A 26,838-nucleotide genomic window follows, 5' to 3' on the forward strand; every position below is an offset into this window, starting at 1 on the left:
TGCTTCGAGATCTCGATGTGTGCAAATTAGGTTATGCTACAACTTTTTAATGCTTCATACAAAAGGGAGACTTTGACCCTAATCCAGTTTTTTACTTGATTAACACTTTACTTATTGTAGCTTTAAGTAAGGCCGCAACAGTTTGATTGATTGATTGATTGAAAAGTTTATTAACAGCTTGTATGTTGGGTACAGTACAGTACAGCTCAAAACATACAATTGTTAAGGGGATGCAGACCAGAGAAAGACTTTCGTCTTGTTTACATCAGGGTCCCCCCGTTTCACAATGTAATGGAGATCAGAGACAACCCCTTTGTGTTGGAGGCTCCTCTTTCCAGTGAACAAATGTCCCTATAGCGTTGTGTAATGACAGTTTATGCTATGTGCGAGTCCATCGGGTGTTGTAGCGATTACGTTGCCCTTGTTTGTCTGCTAAAAACAAAAGATGTTCTCGTTTGTCACGAACGACGGCATTATTACCCAGGACCTGGTATCGGTGAAGGTGAAGAAACTGGTGATTATACAAGATGGCGCTCCTCACCCAGACCTCGTTGGTGTCTACGATTGTCCCCTTTAATTGAACTATACAAAACAACAATAACTCTGAAATCCTGTCTTTAATATACTACGTTAATCCTTGTTCCTGTCATAACATTTGTTATTACTTAGTTGTTGGTCCATTCCTTTGAAATATTTAACCTTTATGTAATGAAGGTAGTGGCGTAACTATCAACGGTGCAGCCGGTGCAACGCACCGGGGCCCAGAGCCGGCAAGGGGCCCATGCAAAAAAAATAAATATATATATATATTTTCTTTTTATATATTTCTTTTAAATATTTTTTTTGTGGGGCCCCAATGGCATTGACCGGTTCACGCAGTCTTCAAAGTAACCAAGCAACCTAAATTAATTTGTAATTTGTCTGTCCAATGACCTTGCTCCCTTTCATGTCATGTGATACCTTGCGTGACGAGCGAACCGTTTAATCAACCTGTACTGTACTGTAGCTAGCAGCAGCAAGTTCGGCAGCATTATAAAAAATGTAATAGCTTGCATTTATAATGTACAGCAAACCAAAGCACAAGAGCAGCGCTCAAAAGAGAAAGGACAAGAGAGAACAAGGAGATGTAACAGTTAAACTGACAAAATTAGACCGTTTTTTTTGTCATACATTGTCCTCGAAATCGAGCGCTAACGTTAGCAATGTTGATGTGCAGCTGCAGCCAGAGCCGGAGGCTAACGATAGCTCACCTGCCTCACCACCATCATTGCCATCTAGCTCCACAAGTGAAGCTGTATCCGTGGCCGTGGCTCTGTCTGGATTTGGCTGTGCCCGGCGGTGGTCCAACAGTTCCCCCAAGGGCCCCAACCGATAGGGGACTCTATGGCGCTATTGAGACCCCCGACGCCAAGGTCAAAAGCTATATTATAGCAACAAACATCAAGGAAACAGGTTTAATCCTCTTCTTAGTTCGCTGTGCCGTTGTCAGGCTGTGGTGGTCTGAGGCTGTTGTTGATAGCCTACATGTGGCGCTTCTGAGTGGTTGTGTATGTCCGTGCGTGTGTGAGCGCATCAGCGTGCACTTATGTTTGGGGCGATGGGGTGGGGGGGCCCAAAACAATATTTGCACCGGGGCCAATCACAACCTTGTCACGCCACTGAATGAAGGGTTATGTTTTCAAGTTCTCCCCTTCTCTTGCACACACATATTAAAAAGGACAGGGCTCACAGTAATGAAGGTTCACCGTGAAAGGTACAGTATGAATAAAAATACTCCTAAAACCTAAAATTAGTTATTTTCTACAAATTGAGATGAGATGTAGTGGATTCGGTTTGAAACAACAACCGCTTTCTCATTAGTTTTTATATCTGGAGTTTAGAGCATGAATGTCATTCTGGAAATGTCATGTCACTCAAGATATCAAAGGTTTTACTTTGCTCTAATCATAGTGATTTTATTTAAACGGCACACCTTAAGATCCCAACAGCAACCAGCTCAGTTACAGCAGTTATCTAAATCTTGAACATTTACATCGCATGGTGGCATTGATTTGTCCCTGTCGAATAAATACTTACAAATGGTTTCTCTGAATCATGTCCAAGGGAAACACGGATGATCTAATGTGAGAAATTAAAGGTCCCATGTCATGCTTTTCCGGTTATTACCCGTCCCCTTGTGTGTTATGAAGGTTTTAATGCATGTAAACGGTCTGCAAAGTCACAAACCCTTAAAGTGCACTCTGTAGCGAGTACAACTCTAACACAGAAAATACCTATCTATGCTGCCCCAGAACGCCTCGATTGAGATTTTTCTTTTTCCATTTTTTTCTTCCTGGGTATGGTGATGTGACCATACCCAAATGGACCAATCCGTGGAGCTCCTCACACACACACACTCACTCAGCCTTATCTCTTCAGCCGCGATATTCCGCGGAGTTTCGCCGGCACAGTCAGCCTTATCTTTTCTCAGCCGCAGCTGCGTGGATCTCCACTCACAATTCGCCACACACTCATGTGTGTGTGCTCAGGCTGAGTTCATGCTGAGTTTCGCCGTGTCTCGCTGTCTCGCAGACCCCACGCAGCAACCAGGAAACGACACCAGTAATACAGCTCACACTGTCGGCTCCTCGAGTCTCAAAGGGCGGAGCAGCGAGCCCTGCAACGTCCCGCCAACACGGCACCCAGACCCCACGCAGCATTCTCATCTGTTTGTCATTACTGGTGTCCTTTTCTGGTTGCTAACAAATGCCATTGTAACACATAAACACACATCAGAGCACAGTGGGCTCATAGGGAGGGGGGGGGCAGGAGCTCCAACAAGGCGTTTAGGACAGAGAGTGAATACACATACTATACAGAGATGCTGTATGAGAAACTGTATGAGAAACTGTATGAGAAACCAATGTGAGTTTGGCACATTGAACAATGTAAATCTATTCTAGTAGACCTCAACAATGGAATTATGGGCCCTTTTAAGTACTACAAAAAAAACAAAAGTCTTAGACGGGAAGAAAAATCAGGCATTATCAGGAGGCTGATGTTTTTTTACCTCTCTGCAAAATGAGACGGGACATCCTCACATTTCTCAGAAGCAGCTACAGTAATGGGAAGGGTTGAGAACATAATTGTGTTTCGTGAAAAATGATTAGATCTGGGTTTTGAGATTCAGTTATTTATTTTTTGGAGTAATCCAACAACATTATTTGTGGTATTGTGACGACTTTTTGCAGTACTTTGTGTAGACTTGTTGAACTTTATGCCATGGGTTGACTGAACGAGATCAGATTGAGATGGTACTCTCCACAGTGAGCTGCTGAATCCACATCCTGAATGATTGATCGATCTTGACTTGACACAAGTGGTACCGAATGCTCAAATTGCTCCTCAGCTCAGACAACCTGCAGGCATCTACAGAGGCGTCTGCTGATTGGCTGGTAGTTACTTTTTGAAACTATGGTGGGTGAACTTCTGACCCCCCAGGGTGGTCCAGAGGAATACTCTCCTGGAATAAAATGGTTTTAAAGTTAAATGGAGCTGTCTGGTGCACTTTCAGAGCAAAATTACCTTTTGAAAGTACAATTTCTAGTTAACAATTTTGTGATTTACGTGCCCTCGACCCTATCCTCACGCAGGGTCATTTAGGCTAACCACTGTCTGCAATAACCTTTTGGACAGATTTCCCTCTTTTATTTTGGAGGATTTATTATATTAGGAGCACTGTAGCTGAGGCTAGAGCCACGCACATAATTAATTGTGCCCCGTTATAGCCCATTTATTACGAAGTCAACAAATAGTTTGTGTCATTCTGAACCTTTGGTGGGAGATGGTTGGTCACTATAGGCTAAGTTATGATGAAAACGTTCTTCAAGCCCATTACGAAAAACAAAAATACACTATACCTAAATACACATTTTCCATCAACGTCTTTTGAACTAATCCCTTCATTATTTGTACAAATTGTTATGACAGTCTATCCAAATGTTGTACAGATATTATAACAAAGAACCACAATGTCTATGTGATGGTGGCATTAGATGTCATTAAAGCGACCAACAAATCGTTAAAAAAAAAACCCTTACAAATAAATGAACAGTCTGTAATTTGAATGGTAGGTTTATATGAACACTGAAAGTAAGAATATCACAAAGGAAATCCAGAAATTGACATTATATAAAAGATAAAAATTGATTTGCAATTAGGCCGTTAATTTCTTTGTAAGTGGGTAAACTTACAGAATCTGCAGGGGATCAAATACTTATTTTCTCCACTGTAGGTACAAAATGTCATGGCAACACATCCAATTATACTCAGAAGCTTCAACCTATAATCAAGTGCAGGCATGGCGCACTGACTCTACCCTCCATGGAGCCTCGAGCTAACGTCACCAAAACTCAAATTTAGTTTCTTGGAACTGACTCCAAAAGAGCGGATCGCCAGAAAATCTCCAACTGCCGGCACGACGTCAGACGAGATGAATCATCCACATGTGAAGTTAGCCCTCATTCCAAAGCCGCTGTTACCAAACACCACGCTGTTGTGATTGAAGCATTTGGCGGCACACTTATGAAAGCCCATGTTTTTCAATGAGACACTTAATCAAATGAGTTTCATGATTATTCCGCCACAATACAGCGAGGGAAGATATGACCATGTGTCTAATCTACGGAGTGGCTGCTCCCCCCTCTTTTCCTCGCTATCTCCCTTTCGCTTTCCATCGCTCTCTTCTGCTCTCCAGTCCTTTTTCTCATTTTGCCTCTCACAATGAGTCGTAATGTCCCTGGCTAATCTCTGACTCACGTTTCTCTTTCTTGTCCATCTCTGGCGTCTCTCCGCAGCCCCCTGCCCTCTCTCTTCCCTTCTTCCATTCATCATTAATTCATATGATGCAGCGCAGCAGAGCATCAGTAAGTGATGCTCTTCAACCATAACAAACAAGCCCAAATGTCTGTACTCGACAGGAATGATCTGCATCGATGAAGACGGAGAAGGGGAAGAGTGAGATGAGGATAAAAATATGTTTACCAAATATTTTTCGCCTGTCAAACTTTTCCCTTTTGCATCAGAACTTGTTTTTGAACCCTAGGTTATATGAAAAATAATTTTCAGCACATTTGATTTTTCCAAAGCCATGAAGAATCAAATGTTTTTACTCAGTACCAATAAACTTAACTACAGTATCGCTATTAAACAACACTGTTTATTGAAAAAAGGAATTGCACACTTTCTTAGCTCTGCGTGAAAATAATCAAACTTCTAAATTGTACTCGCTATCTACTCTCTGTCCTTTTTTTTTCACTTTTATTGTCATTACGTAGTACAGGTACTATGTAACAAAATGGTTTCTCTGCATTTGACCTATCCTAGTGTTAGGAGCAGTGGGCTGCCATTATGAACTGCGCCTGGGGAGCAGTATAGGTATAGGTTCCGGTGCCTTGCTCAGGGACACCTCGGTAGCACTTGGTCTTGCCGGGACTTGAACTGGTGACCTTCCAGTAGCCAAGCCAAGTCCCTATGGACTTCGCCACCACCTCCCGTCTTGTGTCTAAAACAGGGTTTTATCTAAACCGAATAACAGGGGCGATGCGTCCTCTTACTTTCGGCATGTGCCCTCATACCAAAATGCAGATTTTCCCCATAACATTTTAAAGTGATGCCAGAAAACAATATTTCTGTTCGTCAGACACGGTATAATTACTCCAAAAATATGAAAACCGTGTCAGACTGTGAGACAGATTTGTTTTTACGGAGCTCCGAATAAATAGGGGATCGATGTCCGGTCGGTTTGCCGGTGGATGAGTGGCAGACAGCAGGTTGACATTTAAAGTGTGATTTCTGAATTAAATCATTTATTTTAGGCAAGGCATTATTTTCTCCGTAAAGTGGGCGGGGCCGTTATTTTGGCAGGAAATGACGTTAACGCCCTCATACTATATTTTTCTAGAAAAACCCCTGTAAAACTAAAGCCAATGTTTGTGCATTGTAGTAAACAGAGCTGAATGTTCATTTGATAATGTTAAAAAAGCATGTGATGAGTTAGTATCAACATCTGGCATTTTGAGTAAATCTAATATGTACGTTTTCTTTCCCGAATTCCTATGAATTGTTTATCTTACCTATTGCGTCATTGCAACCAACTTGTCCTTTCATTTGACTAATTAATGACAAATGTAACATACTTGAAGACCAATAGATGTTGACAAACACTTTCATAATTCATTCAGGTTGTCAGAAAGTTGGCTATAATGAAACACTGCAGCTTCCCCCGATTTGTAATTAGCAGCTCATGTCAAATTACTGCTTCACTGTAAATCCCAAATTCTCGTCTACTTTCTGATAAATGCCTCATCAGCTTATCACGCCCTCTCATAGCCCAACTCTAATTTTGGGTCACGGATTTTCTCACAACACATTTTGAAAGTCCGGCTTGACGGGAAAAGCCCTGGGGCCTCATTTATAAATGGTGCGTATGCTCAAAAGATGGCGTACGCCAGTTTGTACGCAATGTTTGCGATTTATAAAATACTAACTTGACGGGAAAATGTGCGGTCCTCCACGCAAACTCTAACCCATGCGTACGCACTAAGCACAAAAACGGGAGGGACGAGAAACTGCGACACCGTTGGCAGAAGGAAGAATGGAGAGAAATATGTGGAAATGATACCATAAATAAAATGTTACCTCTCATTTATCAAATATGAAGAATTAATTTTCACAAATTGATTAAAGCCAATCTTAAAATGATTTAACAAACGCCTGTTTGAGACTCCTCAGTGCACACAAAAACATAACTTGGAGAAATAAATAAATACGGAAATGTTATTGATCACCCCTCGATTATGTTCTCTTGTTAAGAAATGTATTCTCATAAATGATGCGGTAAACAGGAGGACAGAATTACTTTAAACTGACGCCGTTTTGCATTTCTAGATACGAACACAGTGTGAGAAAAAGTTTTTAGAGAGTACTTGTCCATGGACAAGTGAGTTTGGCAATTTACTTGTCCGAATACATTTTTCACTTGTCCAGAATGGACAAAAATTGGGGCCACTGGAATCTTCTTCTTCGCCAACGTATTTTACTTTTCCCCACGATTTTTACGTCACCGCTAACGTAAGTGAGCGGTAAGATTTTACTGCATCACACATAGGGTTGGGTATAGTTTGGATTTTAACGATTCCGGTTCTGCTTTTCGATTCCGGTTATTTTCGGTTCTCGATTCCGGTTCTTTGAGAGGGTAAAAATAAGTCCCATGACAAACTGGGAGAAAAACATATTTATGAAAACATTAAGTCAAATCTGTATTCCTATTTAGAAATCACTTCATACTGTTTAATTTCTTACGGTTATTGAATACAATTATATAAAAATAATCTCTGCATTGTTTAGTTAGTTCTATGTGGTGCAGTTTGAGAATGTACAATTGGCCCAGTCTCCTCTGATGTTACACTGCAACCTGCCTGTGAGACAGAGTCCAACCACACATGTCCAACACATAGGCCTAATAATAATAATACATTATATTTATAGCCTATAGGCCTAGCGCTTTTCTACAACTCAAAGACGCTTGCATGCTTACACATGTCCTGCAATACACATGCTGCAGCTGCCCAGCTGCTCACTGTTTGTAAAAGTAAATAAATACTATTTTCATTTCAATAATGTATTTTCTATACCCTGCTTCATAAACAATACTGACATCCCTGTGCTCCTCCGAGTCTGGGGGTCGGGGGATGTGAGGACAGCGCGAGGACACAGACAGGGAGGCTGATTTACTTCATAAAGGAAATGGCGGTCAATATTAACAACATAGGAGCTAAAACGCTTAATAACCTTCATTACGTGTTAAAGAAAGAACATAAGAAAGTTTGACAAAGATTAGGCTGTTAAACGGGCAGCGGGTCCGCTGTGTGTAGAAAGAGAGAGAGAGAGAGACGCTGAACTGCACCGTGCAGCGATCAGATGATCCGGAGCAGAGAGAGAGAGCTGCGGTCCGCGGGGCTCGGCCTCGCCTCCTGTCCTCACAACTCTTATTAATCCCGGTACCGGACAATTGTTATTTGTTCCTACTCGGAACCGAGTTTTGCTTCCCAACCCTGCCACTGTGCTACACGTCCCGCACTGCCCCGCCCCCGTCTAACAGTACAGAAAGCGGCGAGATGCATTTCCTTAGGAATCGACAAGCAGAACCGAAACTAACATTTCTAAACGAACAATGGCGGACACGGACAATTTGCGAATGAGTTCTGCATTTTGTAAACTGAGTTTATCAATAATTTGTCAATAAATGAGGGCTAAAAACGTCACTTGTCCGCTGGACAAGTCAATTGAAAGATCTACTTGTCCGACATTGTAAATAACACGTCCCGGGCGGTGGGACGGGTACTTTTTCGCACACTGGAGCATGGTTTTATATACTATCATGTTTAATCGTGTTTTATGCCGTTTGCCAATAGCCTACTTGATAAGTCGCTCGTAAAACACAGGAGGTATGGAAACTAAGAACACCATATGTGGTAAATTGTACAGCTAATATAACACAACACATTAGTTGTATTTCCTTCAACTGGTGGATTATGGATATATAGTTGCTGATCGACAGCTGGAACACAAACCACCAAATAAAATAAAAAAATGTGATTATTCATGACTCCACTCCGGAGGGATTCCCCGATCATTTCTTACAGTTTCTCATCAAGGGGGTGTCTCCTGTCCCCGGTACAAACACACTGCCTGAGGAAGATTAGGCTATGTGTATTTTTTTTGTCATTAGCCTTTTTCGGACCACTTATTTATTTATTTTGGTGACGATCCGACCTCCATGCTGCTACTCTGGTTCAAACTGCATCCACCAAACAATATGACATACATCTGACATGATGTGAGATGTCTTTTTTAGCTGTTCTGTCGTCATTTCCTGCGATCTTCTTCATGCAGTCAGTCAAAATGAATGAATGAATGAATGGGCGTTTCTTTGACTATTTATTGGCAAATATGGGCGTTACGTGAAGCCCGCAAAAGCTGCGCCGCATTTCGAGTTGATTGTTGAAAAGGGGAAACCGGCGTAGGATGTGCCGTACGCAAGTCCTGCGCCGGTACGCAATCTTTTATGAATGTCTGTGCGTATTTATTTGCTTTGTCCTACGTAAGCAACCTTCCCACGTGAATCCTACGCAAGGCTTTATAAATGAGGCCCCTGGTCCTCATTGTGCTCTGACGGAGGCTTGTCCTTGAAGTTGTGCAGCCTTCCAGGACATTGAGCACATTTCCCCCCCAAAGGAAAGCCTTGCCTCTGAACACTTTCTGCTGGCTGCTGTCCCCTCTGCGGACAGACCAGTTCTGGCAGGCTGTTTGTCAAAATGCCACAATATCGAGTGCGCCTACAGGAATGTGTTCACCCAAACCGAGTGCCTCGTCATGCTCATGGATTACGCTGCTGGATTTGTGAGTGTGTCTGCTTTTGTCTGTTTGTATATTTTTGTTTGTATCACACAGAGCCGTCTGCGTTTTGTTAGAGGAGGCACCAAAAGGATTTATTTTCTTCACAGACTCATGCTGCCCTGATTTCCTATCTACAACCACCGTAGGAATGGAAACCCTTCTTCCCACATCCATTAATATTGCATTTCATTTTTATAACATTACCCCAGCCCCCAGGCACATGCTCTGGATAACACAGAAGAAGCCTGTCCTTAGAATAGATTTAGAGACGGGAAATGTACGACTGTGATCTCAAAGGTATCACCTTTAGTGGGGCTTCAACTTTGACTGGTATATATTAATTGGCAGAGAGTGTGACTCCCTAATGCAATCGACTGCAGTGTGTGTTTTTAGATTATGTAATTTGGTGCGCTCATCTACTTAAACCAAAATATCGCAAAGTATATCAGTGTTTCACAAGATGCTTGTTGATGGAATACTTTAATATTTTATGAAAAACAATTTGTGTTTTCTCGTTGCAAACACTTGGGAGGGTTGGCTAGTCACAGGACAATAGTTTAAAAGTCAGATCACCCCTTTAAATAATTGAAAGAGCTAAAGGTTAACAAATATTGTGGGGGAAACTTCTGAAGCAATTGGAAACAGGACTCGGAGAGACACGAGGAGAGCTGGAGCTTTGATGGCAAACACTGACGGTTTATTTGGAGCTTCGGCCGGAGAATTCACAAGACATGTCACGGGCCACGAGTTGACCACACGGTTGAGATGCCACAATCAATTCTGAAGAACTTTTCTGTAGTTCGAGGTTTTAACTAGTTCAGAGTGTAATAATCAACATTCTTTATCAGCGAGACTAAACAAATATGGCCCCTGAATCTAACTAGAGCTGTCGTCCATAGAAAATAATGTGCGCCAGGGAACCTACGTCCCTGAACAATAAACTACCTCATGGCGGCTTGTGCTCGGTCATAGACTGGCAACAACAATGTGCCCAAGCTGCCCCTCCTTAAGAGAGATAGCAGCAATACCCAAGGCCGTAGACCTATGCCACGGGAAAGGAGACAGTGAAAGGAGAAAATTATGAACTGTGTCAAAGGTTGAATACCTAAGCAAATTATTCCCTAACAAATATAATAGATGACATAACTGTCATGCCCGTTCCTTTAAATATAAATGAAACAAGTGATTTATTTTGTGACAGGCAAACTTTTTTTCACAATTGGAGTCGGACGAGGCCAAGGCCACGGAAATCTAATTAGTTTTTTTATCCACTTAATCTGCGAAAAACATCCCTATATTCAAATGCAACGCTCCGATGGTTACATGGTTCTCCATAAGCTAAAGCTGCTTAAAACAAGTATGAAAATGCACAACACAGTTATACTGTAGGGCCTTATAAATTATCAATGTATTCTTTATTAATACTGGTCTAATTGAGTATGTTTAAAGTGTATTAATTCATTGTCAAAAAAAGAGAAAAAAACTCTTAACACCGCATAAACTAACATTTTATTGAACATAAAAAGATAAATGACATTAACTGTAATTTCTGCAGCTCAAACCCAGGTTTAATAGCCCGCACATTACAGGAGTGCTCTGAAGTAGACTGAACACACATTACTAAATTACTTATTTTATGTTTTTCTATTTAGTCAAATTTCAGATTTGAAAAATGACAATTATGAGACCAGACTCAGTGGCATTAGCCTAAATGTAAACTGAGATATAAAAGTATTGAAACATTAGCCTAATTGACACACACACACACACACACACACACACCCCCGCCCCCCCCCCCCCCCCCAAGTTGAGGCAGGCTTTCCCTTCAGCTAAATTTGAAAACCCCAGAAAATGTGATAAAGACAACAGTTATGCAAAAAGATGGAACAAACTGATTGTATCTGCCTTGATCATCTGCCAATTTTGAGAGACGTCCATTTTGGACAGAAAATATGACATGCTTCGGAGAAAAGTATTTCATTTATGAAATCTCAAAGCTGTACACAAAGACCAGGTTTTATTCAGGCTGAACTCACAGCCTTTCTTTGCTTGTACTGATATCTGAACAAGCAGAGCATTTGCTACGTACATGCCAGCCTCAATCCAGTGTATGACTAACTCCTGGGAAACACATTCCTGGGGCCTCATTTATAAAGGGATATACGCTCAAAAAATGGCGTATGCCAGTTTCTACGCAATGTTTGCGATTTATAAAATACTAACTTGACGGGAAAATGTGCGGTCCTCCACGCAAACTCTAACCCATGCGTACGCACTAAGCACACAAACGGGAGAGACGAGAAACTGCGACACCGTTGGCAGAAGGAAGAATGGAGAGAAATATGTGGAAATAATACCATAAATAAAATGTTACCTCTCATTTATCAAATATGAAGAATTCATTTTCAAACATTGATTAAAGCCAATCTTTAAATGATTAAACAAACGCCAGTTTGAGACTCCTCAGTGCACACAAAAACATAACTTGGAGAAATAAATAAATACGGATATGTTATTTAAAACCACCTCGAATATGTTGTGTTAATGTTATGAAATGTTTTCTCATAAATGATGCGGTAAGCAGGAGGACAGAATTACGTCTAAACTGACGCCGTTTTGCATTTCTATAGGTTGTAGATACGAGCATGGTTTTATATACTATCACGTTTAATCGTGTTTTATGCCGTTTGCCAAGACTTGATAAGTCGCTCGTAAAACACAGGAGGTATGGAAACTAAGAACACCATATGTGGTAAATTGTACAGCTAATATAACACAATCCATTAGTTGTATTTCCTTTAACTGGTGGATTATGGATATATAGTTGCTGATCGACAGCTGGAACACAAACCACCAAATACAACAAAAATAATTCAGATCCAGTCGTCATGACTCCACTCCGGAGGGATTCCCCGATCATTTCTTACAGTTTCTCATCAAGGGGGGGGTCTCCTGTCCCCGGGACAAACACACTGCCTGAGGAAGGTTATGTGTATTTGTTTTGTCATTAACTTTTTTCGGACCACTTATTTATTTATTTTGGTGACGATCCGACCTCCATGCTGCTACTCTGGTTCAAACTGCATCCACCAAACAATATGATTTATCTCGACCTCCCCACAATAACCAAAATCTGACACGGTGTGAGATGTCTTTTTTAGCTGTTCTATCGTAATTTCCTGCGATCTTCTTCATGCAGTCAGTCAGAATGAATGAATGAATGGGTGTTTCTTTGACTATGTATAGGCAAATATGGGCGTTACGAGTCGATTGTCATTTATCAAGGGAAACAGGCGTAGGGAGTGCCGTACGCACTTCCCTCGCCGGTACGCAACGTTTTGTGAATCGGAAAATGGCGGAAAATTTATGTACCTATTTTTGTGCTTTGTACTACGTAAGCAACCTTCCTACGTCAATCCTACGCAAGGCGTTATAAATGAGGCCCCTGGTGTTTAGGATGTTCAGCTTTATATTCATAGAATACACCATACAGTCTCCATGAATCCCTAGAGACGATTGTGTCTGAGAAAAAGTCCTTTCAACAACAAAAACAAGCATTTGTAAGTTACCTTTGGATACCTTGTTTTGGCCATGACCTTCATCTTGCTGTAGGCAAGGCTTAATGCTGGAAGGTGTCTCACATGCTTGTCTATGCTCTGTACCACCTGGCCTGCCTTTTCCATGTCACACTAAATGAGGAGGATAAGCAGAAGGCCTTGAGCTACCTGAACATAAGCTCATTCACAGCGAGCCTACAAAGTGGAACACATTCTGGTTAAATGTTTGTGCTGTATTGGACACGGATCTTAAGAAGTAGCACCTGATGCTTAAACACTCAGGTATAGCAACACCATACACTGTTGGAAAGATCCTTGGCCCACCCGACAGCTTCCGAGACACATTAAGTGAAGAGAAAGACGCCATGTTGAGTCCTGCACTTGAAATGGAAAACATTTAAGAGATAAGAGCTGACTTCACAGCAAGTTATGCAAGTAGATCGTTGGGCACGGCCCTCAACACTACGACAGTCCTCGACCCAAGATTTAAGGACACTTTTGTTACCATAGAGTAAGAGGTGAAGGCATTATGATTGAAGAAATCTGATGAAACTCCATGACCGCGCAAGGAAGCGAGTCCAAGCAGCAACAGGAAAATAACGAAAGGGTTAAAAAAAGTAAAATGACTTGAAAAGACACCATCAAGTTTCAAAAGTTTAAAAAAAAATCCGCTGCTGTTCTTGGGACAACTTCAGAGGACCTACATGAAATAACTCTACACAAAACCATAAGCTTTCGACTGTGGCTTCAAATGTACCTTCCACAATTTGAAATAGGTTACATATTCTCATTTAATTCCCTGAATGTTAAATTATTCCATAAAGAGTGTGCCAGCAAAAATATGCATGTTACACAACACTGTCTCTTTTCTTTTTTTACTCAAGGTAACCCAACTTGGATAGTTTTATGGTAACCTCAATAATTCAACCCTGCAGATCATTAGAGATCTTGCCGTGTATGCATGTAGCTGCAGAAAAATATGCTCTATGATTGATACCCAAGGTAACTCAGTGGGCGCCTCCATTCCTTCTTTTAAATGCTGATACAATCTAGATGATTGCCTCTACGTATTCTAAAACTCTTAGCATGGTTTTGGTTAGATCTCTCGTAATCCCATGGACTATTTCCAGACATAATTGTGTGTTTTAATTCCCACTGGCCTTTCTTTTAAGTTGTATTATGACCTGCTGTCTTACAAGTGAAATACATTAAGGCAGTATTGTTATTGGCGTTATCTCTTTTTTAATTTTACATTTGAAAGTTGTGAGCTTCAAAGGTGATAGCAGCTTTATTTTGCTACTATTGGACAGAACCGTACCAGCTGTTTTCAGTCTGTTAAGCTAACCTGTTGCTAGCGGGCGCTTTAGACGGCATACAATATCTCATTAGAGTCATAATGACACATTTTGCTTTTTGCAAATGCTGATGGAAAAACATAAATAACCTTAAGTGAATAATATGGGTTTGGTATTTGACATGTCTATTCATTACATCAGATTTAGTGACTGACAACCATGATAAAGAATGCATTTTACAGTAAATGCATTGTAGTTTGTCAATGAATCTGAGTGGAACTGTAGTTTTAACTTGTTTGAAGCACTGAAACCCATTTGAAGACATGCTTTAGTTATACTTTCTGTTGTGCAGAATGAGTTGACCGCCTCTTTCAAGGTTAAAAGGTTTTGCAGTGATGCCAAGCCAATGGCAATTACCCCGACACTGACTCTGTGTCCTTTGGCCAATGAATACATTGCTTTCCCCTCTAAAACAGGCTCACGGCTAAGAAGAGAACTTCCTCTGAAGTTTGTTTTAAATAATGTTAACCTCATCATTAACTTAATGCTGGCAAGAAGGATGTGGAAGTCAGAGTTTGGTCTGACCCGCCGTCTTTAAAACATTTGTCTTCAGCTCTGTTTAATACTCTTAGGATCGTTAATGGGAACTTGCCAATTGGAAAGTGTGCCCTAACAACTCCATTAGTCTTCCACCACTTTTTGTTTGTTCCTAAACACACATATTTTTAGTTAGCAATTTGCCTAATCGCCCGTAAACAATCATTGTCCTGTCCCTTTAGAGGGTTGGACCCTGCACAGTGTTTATACTGTTATTATTGTTATGGCATCGCTCCAAAAAGAAATGCTCAATTATCCAATCTGCACTTTACCCTTCCTCTCTCTGCTTGTATCCTTTCTTTTTATCCTTTTTCAAACAACATGCACACATGCCCTCCCCAATCCCGTCCCTGTTACTCCTCCCCACTGCACCCCCCTACACTGTATTCAGTGCCGCATTACACTTGCAAATAATCACATTATTGCCAAAGACACCCTCTGATAAACCGAGCATGTGTGCATGTCAATGAGTCGTGCATAAACACTGAGTTATTATTTTAATGAAGATATGTCACTGTTGTCGACATTGTGTGTGTGTGTGTGTGTGTGTGTGTGTGTTAGCAAACTGCCTTTAATTTGCAACAACAGTGCCACTGGGGACAGTGACAGAATAATTGAATGAGATATAAATAATGAATTAATATAAATGCATTAAAAAGATCCTTCTGTGGATATTGTTCTTCTTTTTGATAGCTTGATAGTCAGGACTAATTTGATTGAATAATACTGTGGGAAAGGCCAATTAATATTATTATATAACAGACAAACAACTTTTACATAATTACTTTCAAAGTTTTTTGCTGTTGTATGCAAAGCCAGTGACGCTTCCTGATTAATCTTCCATCACAAAGCAACGCCAGCTAAATCTAAATGTATACAACAGTCGAGTTTGGCCAATGACGCATGAGAAAGGAGGAGCGTGCGATTCGGTTGACCCGAAACAACGTGTGACAATTAATTAGCCTGTAATTATTCTGCAGAAACTAATGAGAATCATACTTAGTCATGTGGAGTATTTAAAGTGTAATACATGTACGTTTTTTATCTGATTTGATAAGCAACACAACAACATGTCATTAAGTGAGATATTCTGTAAATACATGAATTCTGTATTCTTTTTTTTTGCTTACTGTGACTTCAAGTGTTTATTTTGAACGATAAACCCTGCATATGTTTCACTATAATGCTGGGCCTTTTTTAATTTAAGGTGCTTATTATAACTCATGTGAAATGCAACCATAACAACTTCATTCGGGGTATATGTGACGGGGTGTAGTTTCAATATAATTACACTTCTTTAAAGGTCACCTATCATGCTATTTTTAGGCAATAGCATAGGTCTCAGATATATAAAAATATATAAAAAACATGTCTATGAAGTGTTTTGCTCAAAATACCAAACAGATCACCCATTCTAGCCATGCCTCATATCCCTCTATTTCACTTCCTGTTTCTAAAGTGCTGATTTGGGGTATAAAGCTTTAAAAAAAAAAGAAGAAATTGATACAAAATAAAAAAGTAGGGGGCTGAGCTCATGCGGGACCCTACTACCCTTACTGTCTAAACTAAATACTGCGGTGATGAAACGCCATATCATGGATTATCAAGGATTATTTCTGAAACAGTATGGAGCTCAAAGGCTTTCTCTCTTGCCGGTTATACCACAAGGTGAGTTCCTTTTTATTTCCTGCTTCTTCACACACATGCTCTCCAGTACAGGTTAGCTCTGAGTGTTAGCGATGCTAATGTAAACACCGACCATATTACGTCCAAAACAGTCGGGCATTGTTTCTGATAGCAACGTTTCTGATGGTGCCGTGCGGGTCCACATTTCCGATATTACGTCATATCGGACGCAAATCTGGATCAGCTCCGTTGTAGCCCCGTTTTTAGAGATGTGGGTACGGAGGAAAAGAGAGAGGGTTTTATTTTCTGACGCTGCGTGAGTTCCCTGACACACCGGGGACACATATTTATGTATAAAAGACATCAGAAAGTGCATTTTGCATGATAGGTCCCCTTTAAGCATCATTACTTTTTTTCACGATCCAGCTGCCTTCTTACTTTTTTTCATCCATAGCTATACAAAAAAAATCAAATCAAATAAACCCAAAACTAGCTTTTGTTCATGTAAGATTTATGTTATTTGCTCTATTACTTAAAAAACGATATTCAACATGTTGTAGGACAGGCAGTTAGATTTTAATCCCCAAACATTTATACATAACAGATCATGACTTTAACACTGTTTTTCTAGCTTCTGAGCTTAATATTGACTAATATGACCAACTTAAATGCTCCAACTCCAACCCTAAAGTGACTTCCTATGCCTATTAAGGATTGTATCGATAAACATGTTTAAGCTACCATAAAGCCTGTCTGAAGAAATGTATTTTATTTAGCTATACTGCAATAATTCAAATCTTCCATACTGTAACTAGCCCTGAGGCTTTGAATAAAGGTTCCTCACTCAGACATTGCTCTAAACAGGAAGTGAAGCAGAGTGTGACCTCTCTATCAGTCCTGAGCGTGACCAGGCTTGTGGGTCACCCAATTATTTCAAGGGTCACTACTCCAGTGTGAAGTGTGTGTAAGAAATACAAAAAATACAATTTCAACTGTGTGAAAGCACAGTAATGGGTTAAAAAAAAAAACATGTTATTGTAGCAAATAGCCATTGTTGCATGTCAAATCAGTTTGTATTTCCATTCCACTAGAGCTGTCAAATAAATTGGACAAATAATAAAATAGTAACCTCTGTAATAAGCCCTTGGAAGAGTTGAAAAATAAATGCTAAGAAATGTGAACTTGCAAATTAAATGTACTCAAGGATTGCGGGTTGTTTTAATTGTTGGTTGAATTCATAAACCTCCTAAAATGGAGGCTGGTGTTTTTTCAAAAAAAATATTTATTTGATTAGATTTATTTAGAATATGTAAAACAATAATACAAAAATGTAACAAGAATTATTATACAATACAAAATTAAGCAGTGTCAAATTGATATACAAAAATAGTACTGATTCTAAGTTATGAAACAAATAATCTACCTAATTACACTTCCGAAAAGGGGTGGGAAGAAGTTTACTCTTATTTAATCCCACCCCTTCTCCCAAAAACTAAATTACTAACAAACCAAATAATAAATAATCTGCAAACACCCAGTTATGATTAAACAGCGTCATCCCTGTATCTTGTTAAAATCATGGTGTTAAATATCTGCGGTTTCTGTGACATCGGGTGTATTTGGAAACCTTTTGTTGCTGCTACCTCTCTATCAGCAGAATCACACAAAGCCCCGAGTGTACCTGGATGGAGAAGGGAATCAAAACCTGAAAACCATCTCCGATAAAGAGCTGAAGCCGGCGGGAGGCTCAGAATATTAAGAGAAGGGAGAGGTTGTTGTTGTTTTTTGCAGGCAGGATGACCAACTTGTCTCAATCTCAGAATGAGTCTGTCAGATAGCATTGTAACGGAAATAGCTTAGGGTGCTTGTGTTCTTGTGCTTCTTACATATTCAGAGACACAGTATGATATTGAGTCCTTTCTGTAGCTGTGCATATACACTGTGTGTCAGTGGGGCTGAGATGTCAGGGGAAGAGTCTGCAGCACAGAGGGGGGGCAGATAGCAAGTGTTTGTGTCTCAGGTGCACTACAGGAAATGAAAAAGGAAAACAAATCTAATGTCAGGAGCACTTGTCGTAGGAAGGCACTGCCATATCTGACTGGAAATTAATAAAGTATTCTTGCAAATTTGCGCTGTTTTTCTGGGTGGTGGGCTTGGATGAGATCTGTAGTGGACTTTGAAGCAAGGAAAGAATGCTGATCAACTGAGAGGGAGAAGACACACGTATGAAATCCAGAGTAGACACAGCATGCATACAAATGCTTGTAATATTGGCTGATTTAAATGCTTTCTGATTATAAAAACACTAGAGCTGTAATTGCTATATGCACAGATATGCTCCTCCTGTGAGCTCCGTAATTGACTGTGATGTTCATATGTATTGTGAGTGATTACAATCAATAGAAAATATTGATTTGCCAAATGCACCAGGTCTCCAAGGGCAAGTAAAGATATTTGAAATGATAGGTTGCAGGAAACAAAGAGAAATTGATCAAGGGAGACTTGTAAATTATTTCCTTCATTTTACAGCATTGTGATATCTATCGGGGTAAACCAGCTCTTACATTTGCATACAAATTGACATTTTAAACTCTAATACCTCTCCCGCAAACAAGTCAGAAAGATAGTGTCAGGAAAGAACATCTCAAGAACTAATGCACATCAGGAAAGCGCCACACACATGTGGCCACTGATTGGGTATATTGCACTTTCATTAGCTCCTAAATGTGTCTGGCATCCATCAGCTGCTTGCAGGCAGCAGTAAAATACGAGCAAATCAATCTCATAATAGACGCTTGAATAAATGGGAATGCCCGTGTAAGCTAAACAGCATACGTCTGGAGCTGCCCGGCTATTACGGAAGCTGTGGATTTACATTCTGCTATGTGTCACTTGGATATTGCTTTCCTGAGCGTGCAAGGTCAGCTCTCATTGCTTTGCTAATATCCTCAGGTCCTCTTTTCATCTCCTCAGGCTTTCTCTTGTCCGTCTGACTGTATGTGTCGGTGCTTGCAGAGCCAGTTGCTGTGTGTGTAAGAGCTCTTAAGGCCTCTATATTCCGATCAATTTCATGGCTGGCTTCATCCCGGCGCCACGTCTTTTTCATTCATCAGCCACGCCATATTGTAGTCATATGAACACGGCAGGCGTCGAGTCACCATGCACTGCAGTCGTCTTCGCCTCAGACGCGCAGGTTCATGTTCGCTGTGTTTTGACTACTTTCATTAGCAGGTAGGTTAACATCCCTAGAGGCAATAGTCTTCTTCTCTTGTCTTGATTTTCTTTTTTGGCTCTCCCACTCTGACTCCCACTTCAGTTTGATGCGATCTATCCCTCAGATGACTGTCGAGGTGTTAAATATTAAGTCTTAACTGTCACACTGGTTTCTTTAAGGCACAGAGTCAAGCCTCCCCTTCGCTTTCAGCTAATTCATCTAAAGAAATCCAACCTCTGTGACTTAGAGAAAAAAGCAGAGTGAAATGGAAAGAGCAAACAAGACAGATGAAAGGGTGTTACAGCATCTTATCACCTTGCTCTAAATGGACTCATTCATTAATTATTGACACAGACACGTTGTCACAGCATTTTACAGTCTCTTAGGTGTCACAAGGGATGACTCAATCCACTCGTCAAAGAGAGATCAAGGACGGGGCAAAGTGTGACACTCACTTTGATATTACCGTCAGCACGGTCATGTGGAGGAAAGTTTGGAGCTCAACCATCACGTATGATTTCAGAAAAGATCCCTTAGAGCTTATGTGTAGCGGTTTCTGAATGCAACATAAGGACTGCTTTCTCCACCAGTTGACCTTGGACTAAGATCACCATCAAACAAGCAACCTTTCTATTGCCAAATGAAAAGATTTTTGTTTTAGTCAAATACAAAAGTTGTTGTTTTCTTATCTATATGAGCTCAAGAATTCACATGAATCACAAATGTCAAATCCAGATGAACAACGATCTTTTTTTGCTAGCACCCTCGAGCGCAGTGACGGATGCAAAAATGGATTGATTCATGAAACGAGAGACAACCCTGCGCCAATCAGGGTAGGCAAAATATGTTTTGTTTGGCATTACAGCTGACAACGGTATAGCTGTATTTGATATCTACTTTTGTGGAAGTATTTTTTTATCTAGACTAAAGGAAGCTTTTTCAAGAAGTGTTCAAGTCTCCGGGAACAAACCGCACCACTGGAGATAAAAGGTGTCAAACTAAAGGCCGGCTGTATTAACGCCACTTCTCTGGAATCTCCTCTCTGGCTCCATTAGCCAGCAACCCATTGATTTAATTTCACCTTGCATGCATGGAGTACATCCTAAGGTCACATGTGGCGTTTGCCCTTGAGATATGCTACCAATTTTACAGATGGGTCATGCTGAGAAGATTTGTCCCTTTTTTTTGCTTCCACATTTTGCCTGCAAAAAGAGAAGGAGGAGAAAGAAGTGGTCATGGCTGATTGCTTTGGTAATTTACAGCTAGGATGGCTATATGGAACAAATTGAGTTCGAAATGTCATGTGTCATTTTCTGTGATTGCATGGCTGGAGCTGCTTTTCTGCCCATATTCTCAACCTCACTGGCTCTCTTTACCGTCCGATGCCATTTCTCTCTCTCTGTCTGTGTGTGTGGCTTTCCCCCCACACACGGCAGACATCCGCCCTCTTTAAATAATTGGCTGCTTAAAAGTCAAGGGAAGGTTTTGTGTAGTGCGTCACAATGCTTGTTAAAGACTGCTAACAACGTAAACCTTGCAGCTGAAACCTTCGCAGAATCATCGATTGAAACGACAAAATCGAAGCTGTGAGCCAAGAGTCTTCCACGCAAAACATGCCTCATCAAAATGTCTGTTTTCTCTAACCTTGACAGCCAGCACACACTTCCGTATGACAAACAAAAGAACAATACAATCCTTTGTTTTGTGTCTTCCTCCTCGGATATAACATATTCAGGGAAATGTGCTTTCCAGGTGCCTTTTGATAAAGACATCACAGTTCCTGTTCTCACCTCTGTTATTTGGCAAACTGAGGAGTACAATTAATTGAACACATACAGTAGGTTCCCCGAGTTTCATCAAATACACCTGGGGTGCATACAAGCAAACTAAAGGGAATGTTTTGTCTATAGTCACTTCAAAGACTTGTACTCCCATATCCGAAGACACTGCAGGGTTATGATCTTATTCAAACATATTCGCACGAGGAACACATTGTTATTCATCTTTAATAAATCACTAAATGCAGTTTTAGTGTTCAGATTTGTTTTGTTTAGTTATTTTGCACATGCAAAGTCTCTTTTGAATTAGTTTGAAGCTGTGCCGGCAGAGGAGACGGAGCACACACATCTAATAGGATTAAACTGCTATGACTTTGGGTATTGAGTGTTCCCGTGTGTGTGCTCTGCAAACTTATGACATTTTCACTCCAAGAAAATGGAAAGTTCTGTAGCCAAGCATTGTGTTACATCCACAGATAAAAAATAAATAGATACCTTCCCAAAGCATAGAGTGTAGTCGGTGTTGCCACTTATTTTTACTCAGCGTTGTCCCCCAGCTATTGTTCAGTGGCATTGACAGCATATGTTATTCTCTTGTTATCGTTATTTACCCCAGCTATGAGCAGCACTATGTCTCTGCAGATTCACTTCACCAGAATTCTGCAGAAATGTGAACTTTGTTTAAGCTGGACAAACCCAGATTCAATAAAATCCATGATAGCTGCATTATATAAATACAAAATATATAGTTTAACAGTATAACAGCTGGTTATAAATTCATGGTTTGGGGCTTTCATCCAGCATCAGCCTTTGTGTCAGTGCTTCTGGTCCGGCCATGCCTGCAACAATCCTCTGTTCCTTTGAAACTAAACTTCAAAGCTGTACTGAACTCTCCCAAAGATCAGTGTCACTCAGCATTCACAACACTGTTTTTAAACCCACTGTTTTCCTAAGACTTGCATTTAAATGCATCATAGGATGACTACCTATTATGAACAACAATAATTAGGATGGGAAAGTATTGATTGTACGTCAAATTTGTGTATCCTTTTGGCCAAAAGCATCCCATGATCAATAATCCAGTTTGTTCAAATCCACCTTTGCTGCCGCTTGAAAGAAACTTTCAGGATAAATAATTGGAAAAGCTTTGGTTACGAGGAATAATAATTTTGGCATCCATGAACAATGATGCTTTGGGTTGAAATAACTTATTTTTCAAGGTTAGAGCACCTTCGTGGTTTGGTTTCAAATGACTACTTTGATTAGGTTAGGGACGTTTTGTTGTAATGGTTACAAAAGTAAAAAACGTGGCGAGGAAATGATTGAGGTTATTTTCGAAAATAGCATTTATTTCTGATTAGAAATGGGTAATGAACACACTCTCCTGTGTCAAATTCTGATGTTTTTTGACCCGATCCCGGTCATTCCGCACGTTTTGATGTGTTTTTTGTGTCTTTCGTGTCAGCGCTGCCGGGCGAGTAGCATGACAACATTTGTGGCGGAAGAAGGAGAATAAGATGAGATCATTATGTTGAATATTAGACTGTGTGTGATGTCAAAATAACCTGTACAGCATCAAAGATTGACAAAGGGCCCAATGCAAGATGATTAGGAAGCATTAGCACAGTTGGATTTGTCGTTCAACCAATCAGATTGCTTGGTTGAAACTGCACAGTAGAGAAGAAGAAGAAGAATAGGGAGGGATGAAACCCTCTTTAATGGTCACACATGCAGAGCACACAGCACACACAGTGAAATTTGGCCTCTGCTTTTAACCCATCCTAGTACAAGGAGTCTAGTACTAGGAGCAGTGGGCAGCTATTGTACAGCGCCCGGGGAGCAATGGGAGTGGGGGGGAAGGGGGGTGTCCGGTGCCTTGCTCAAGGGCACCACGGCAGGGCAGGAGGTGAACTGGGACCTCTCCAAGTAGAAGTCCACACTCCATATTTAGGTCTGGTCGGGGACTTGAACAAGCGACCCTACGGCTCCCAGTCCAAGCCCCTACTGACTGAGCCACTGCCGGACATATTGTACATATTGCCCCTGGCTATTATACATTCCCAGAGAATGTCAAGGATCCTGCTGAGTTTCTGATGTGCCACACTTTAGTCAACTCCAGAGAAACAGGGTTTTTTTCTTCCAATCACCGTCCTTATTTCTCTTTTTTGAGGTCTTTTATGAGATCCATCAAGCAGATTTAGACTTTTAGATTTCACGTTTCACCCATTTATCTGACCCTTATCACAGGTAGGGCTGCAACAAACGACTAATTTGATAATCGATTAATCTATCGATTAATCGACTATTCGGACTATTATGCCTTGCACAATTTCTGAAACGCTCTTATTTAGCCATCAACTTTTAGATTTAGTTTGAGGTTGTTTTAGGCATGTGGAAACTAACAATGATAATAAACAATAAAGATGAATACTTGATTCAGAAATACATATATATTATTAAATTAACTAAACAAATTGTGAACAAAATTAACATTGCTTTTCATTTAAATTAAATAAATAATATTTCAAATCAAAAGAAACAACAATGTTTTAACAAATCGTATTAAATAATGTGATGACAGAACTGTAAACAGAAATAGCTGAAACTTTGCGCCATAGTTTATGGGCGCTGTATGCAATATAGGCGTAGTTCTGTTAAGATAATAGGATGTACTTTGTTGATCCAAAATCGGGAAATTGTTTTGTTATGAAATTTAAATAAAACATTTTTTTTAATTTAATTTCTTTTTTATTTAAATAAAACATTTTGGCGCCCCCCATAGGTTGATGCGCCATTAGCATTCGCCTATAGGGCCCTTGCTGAATGTGGTGCACTTTTGCAAAATGTTTAGACAAATTGCTCGTGTTACCGCCCTTACATGCTAAACTCTTATTGCACTATTGGCAACGAGCATTGTCCACCTCAAGACGGGTAACATTTAACCACACCTTGGAGCGCTTCTCTCCGCCATCCCCACCGTGTGTTGCATGCATGTAGCAGCCGCGCCCCCTCGCACACAGACGGGGGAGAGAGAGATCTCGTCTGGATTGGAAAGATCGAAACCGATAAAAAGACCGATAACGTTGGAGTTTAACGGCGCGTAAAACACACGTGATGACGTCACCAACGAATCAACTACTGAATTAGTTGGCAACTAATTTGGTTAGCGATTAAGTCGATTAGTTGTTGCACCCCTAATCACAGGTGAGCTTCCGCAGAAATTTAATTCCTACATCACAAATATTACCAGCAATCAACAGTAGAGCCACACAGCCCGGCAATGCAATATTGTGACAAACATGTGTGAGAAATGGTGCCAAATTAGCAAAATAAGAATGTTTCAGTGAGTGTTTATAACTATAATATTGCAGATGGTATAGAAGCATGTCACACTTCAAGGAGAGGCTGTTGCGATTGGTTTACCAGGGGCACCCCACTGTGACCAGCAGTGAATGATGCCATGCTAAAGGTTAAGGGGGTACCACATACTTGCAGGGAGCCATCATGCAGTCTGAGGAAGGTTAACCTTTGCTTCTCCCTGTTGATCCCCCCCACCACCAAATAACCCCTATTGATCTGGCCTGTGGACCCTCTGGAATCAGCGGCTTTTTCTGTAAACAGAGCTGGGATGCATCTCACACCCAAGCAAAATCCCATTTAATAGCATGACATGATGACTCCATGGGGGATTATTACCCACGGAAAATGAGGAGGCGTTTCTTTTGACACCTTCTATTAATTTCTGTGGAAAGGACGAGGTGATGCGGCTGCAGGAGGCGAGACACGGAGCAACGTGTGTTATTGAGACTGACATGAGATTGGCAGTCTGAGTGGTTCCCCGAGCTGATTTGTGTCACTCTTACCTTTCTTGGTCTGATGCAAGTTGTGTCTAAACTGAGACTACATTTACATGTAAGAAAATAAAACCAATTAGTTGATTAATAATTAGTCAGTTGACGGGCACAAACATAATCAACACTGTTTAGATATAATAAAATCACCATTAGAGTAATTTCAAAACATGCCAATCATTTGAATGTGTTGTGTCTCGTCAAATGTGTTATGTTTATGTATTTTGTCTGTCATTTCCTGTTTTATTTTGTACTTACTTCTTGTCTTTCATTTCAGGCCCTGTTTCTTCCGCCCCTTGTGTGTTTTTCCCGCCATCATCAGTGGGTGTTTCTCAATCGCGAGACTATTTCAAGCATACTACGTCATCGAGTGCCGCCGAACTACTGTTCCAATCTCCAGCATACTTGGAAATCTACCGAGCCCGGCGTACTCCGTTTGGAGAAATATCGAGGCTGCACATGAGTAGACTCCGCGGTCTTAAAATCCCCACAATGCTTTGCGCACGGACCAATTTCCCCAAATCTGTGGCGGAAGATGTAAGGCGGGGCCTCTCATATGACGCACACCTGCACACTTGCTAGCGTGTTCCACTCTTTGTTTTCCGAATGCCAGGAAGTATTCTTGACTCGCTTCTGAAGCAAGATGCTCGGCAGACATGTGCTACCAAGCAAGCGTACTCGCGATTGAGAAACACCCACAGTGTCTGCCCCGCCCCTGATTGTTTCCACCTGTTCCCACTCACCTCATGTTTAAATAGTCCTGTCTCTCCCCTGTCCTGTGTCAGTTCGTCTAGTTTGTTTCTCCGAATGGTCGTGCCAAGCCTCAGCTCAGAAAGGATCGCTTTCACTCATGTCAGGTTTTGTTTCTTTTGTTAATTTTGTAGGCTTAAAGGTGGGGTAGGTAAGTTTGAGAAACCGGCTCGAGATACACTTTTTGTTATATTCCATGGAATGCTCTTAACATCCCGATAGCAATGAATATCTTAAGTGCTTTGACAAAAAATCCATAAAAAAATGTCATCTGTGGAAGCCGTAGTACTGTAAAAAGCACGACCAATCATTTGAGCCGGCCCGGCTAAAATAACTGGATGGCCTACCTGCCTGTCAGCCTTCCATCTGTGCACAAACTTATCTTGTGCCCTCATTGGTCATGTGCACGTTCGTGTGTGTTGGAGGAGGGGCTCTGTAAGGAAGTGGCAGATTTGTTCCGGCTGTGTATTTTCAAATCCTAGCGCACTCGAGCTGGTTTCTCCAAAATTACCTACCCCACCTTTAAGTTTTTCTTAAGTGCTCTTTTTGTTATGCCTAGTTTTTTCGCCTTTTGTTATTTCCAGTACCTACTCTGTTAAGAGGGATTACCTGATCTGTGAAATTAAAATTACATTTTTTTTTACATTCAAGGCTTTGTCTCTGGGTCGTGCATTTGGGTTCATCAGTTTGTGTCGAGAACCTGACAGAATGTTAAAGCTTATTAAATTGGAG

Source organism: Trematomus bernacchii, unplaced genomic scaffold (genome assembly GCF_902827165.1).
Source record: "Trematomus bernacchii unplaced genomic scaffold, fTreBer1.1, whole genome shotgun sequence".
Taxonomy (NCBI): Eukaryota; Metazoa; Chordata; class Actinopteri; order Perciformes; family Nototheniidae; genus Trematomus; species Trematomus bernacchii.